Consider the following 2,769-nt stretch of genomic DNA (forward strand, 5'->3'; position numbering starts at 1 on the left):
AAGCCAGGCCACACCCGGAATCTCCCAAGATGTTCCAGTTCGTACCCAGCCCCGAAAAACTCCCACCTCGAGGGCACGTTTCTCGAAGGTGTGGAGTTTTTTCAAGGAATGCGCCGAGGACAGATAGTGTTGTCTGCACAATTTGCCTCTCGAAATTGATTAGGGGCTCTGAGAAGAGCAACCTGTCCACCACTTCAATGCGCCGTCATTTGGAATCCAAGCACTGGAATCAGTGGCAGGCAGCAACGGCAGGACAAAGGCCGCCTGCCGTTCACGCCACTGCCACTGCCTCTGCCACTGCCTCTGCCTCTGCCACTGCCACTGCTGACTGTGCTGGCGATGCACTCCAGAGGACGAGCCAGGACACCACTTCATCTGCCTCCGCCACTTTGTTGACTTCTACCTCATCCTCCCCTGGTCCTGTCTTATCTCCTTCTCCTGCACCATCAAAGGCACCATCAGGCGTTTCTTTACAACAACCCACCATCTCTCAGACATTGGAGCGGCGGCAGAAATACACTGCTAACCACCCACACGCGCAAGCCTTGAACGCCAACATCGCTAAACTGCTGGCCCAGGAGATGTTGGCGTTCCGGCTTGTTGAAACTCCCGCGTTCCTGGACCTGATGGCAACTGCGGCACCTCGCTATGCCGTCCCTAGCCGTCACTACTTCTCCCGGTGTGCCGTCCCCGCCTTGCACCAGCACGTGTCACTCAACATCAGGCGGGCCCTTAGTTCCGCGCTTTGCACAAAGGTCCACTTGACCACCGACGCGTGGACAAGTGCATGCGGACAGGGACGCTACATTTCACTGACGGCACACTGGGTGAATGTAGTTGAGGCTGGGACTGCTTCCCAAACTGGCCCGGTGTACCTCGTCTCCCCGCCTAACATTCCTGGCAGGGACACGAGAAGAACACCCCCCTCCTCCTCCTCCTCTACCGCCTCCTCCTCCGCCACCGCCTCCTCCTCCGCTGTTAGATTGACCCCAGCTACGAGTTGGAAACGTTGCAGCACTGGCGTTGGTAGACGTCAGCAGGCTGTGCTGAAGCTGATCAGCTTGGGGGACAGACAGCACACTGCCTCCGAGGTGAGGGATGCCCTCCTCGATGAGACGGCAATATGGTTTGAGCCGCTGCACCTGGGCCCAGGCATGGTCGTTTGTGATAACGGCCGGAACCTGGTAGCAGCTCTGGAGCTTGCCGGACTCCAACATGTTCCATGCCTGGCCCACGTCTTCAACCTAGTGGTGCAACGTTTCCTAAAGAGCTACCCCAATGTTCCAGAGCTACTGGTGAAAGTGCGGCGCATGCTGCTAGCTTAAAATCTCTCCAGCAACGCCTGCATGTGCCACAACACCGGCTTTTGTGCGACGTCCCCACACGCTGGAACTCAACGTTTCAGATGTTGAATAGAGTGGTTGAGCAGCAGAGACCTTTGATGGAATACCAGCTACAAAACCCTAGGGTGCCACAAAGTCAGCTGCCTCAGTTTCACATCCATGAGTGGCCATGGATGAGAGACCTTTGTGACATCCTACGGGTCTTTGAGGAGTCCACAAGGAGGGTGAGCTCTGAGGATGCGATGGTGAGCCTTACAATCCCGCTCTTGTGTGTTCTGAGAGAATCCCTGATTGACATCAGGGATAACTCAGATCACACAGAGGAGTTAGGGATAGCATCCGATCCGTCACAGCTGGAGAGTAGGTCCACACATCTGTCCGCTTCACTGCGTTTAATGGAGGAGGAGGAGGAGGAGGAGGAGGAAGAAGAGTTGTCCGATGATGTGATGGTGATACAGGAGGCTTCCGGGCAACTTCGAATCGTCCCATTGTTGCAGCGCGGATGGGTAGACATGGAGGATGAGGAGGAAATGGAGATTGAACTTTCCGGTGGGGCCAGAGGAGTCATGCCAACTAACACTGTGGCAGACATGGCTGAGTTCATGTTGGGGTGCTTTACAACCGACAAGCGTATTGTCAAAATCATGGAGGACAACCAGTACTGGATCTTTGCTATCCTTGACCCCCGGTATAAAAACAACATCTCGTCTTTTATTCCGGTAGAGGGGAGGGCCAATCGCATCAATGCTTGCCACAGGCAATTGGTGCAGAATATGATGGAGATGTTTCCAGCATGTGACGTTGGCGGCAGGGAGGGCAGTTCCTCCAGTAGGCAACCAAGTTCTCACCGGTCCACACAAACGAGGGGCACACTGTCTAAGGTCTGGGACACCTTGATGGCACCCCCTCGCCAAAGTGCCGCCACGGAGGGTCCTAGTGTCACCAGGCGTGAGAAGTATAGGCGCATGTTGCGGGAATACCTTTCCGACCACAGCCCTGTCCTCTCCGACCCCTCTGCGCCCTACACGTATTGGGTGTCGAAGTTGGACCTGTGGCTTGAACTTGCCCTATATGCCTTGGAGGTGCTGTCCTGTCCTGCCGCCAGCGTCCTATCTGAGAGGGTGTTCAGTGCAGCCGGTGGCATCATCACTGACAAGCGCACCCGTCTGTCAGCTGAGAGTGCCGACCGGCTCACTTTGATAAAAATGAACCACCACTGGGTAGAGCCGTCATTTTTGTGCCCACCTGTGTAAAGCACCCCAACATGAAACTCCATGTCTGTACTCAACCTCTCCAATTCCTCCGCATCCTCATACTCATCCACCATAAGCGTTGCACAATTCTGCTAATACTAGGCTCCCTCCACCCTGATTTCCCCCAACTCTGCTGGTTAGAGGCTCCCTCCACCCTGATTTCCACCAACTCT

Source organism: Leptodactylus fuscus, chromosome 1, assembly GCF_031893055.1.
Source record: "Leptodactylus fuscus isolate aLepFus1 chromosome 1, aLepFus1.hap2, whole genome shotgun sequence".
Classification (NCBI taxonomy): Eukaryota; Metazoa; Chordata; class Amphibia; order Anura; family Leptodactylidae; genus Leptodactylus; species Leptodactylus fuscus.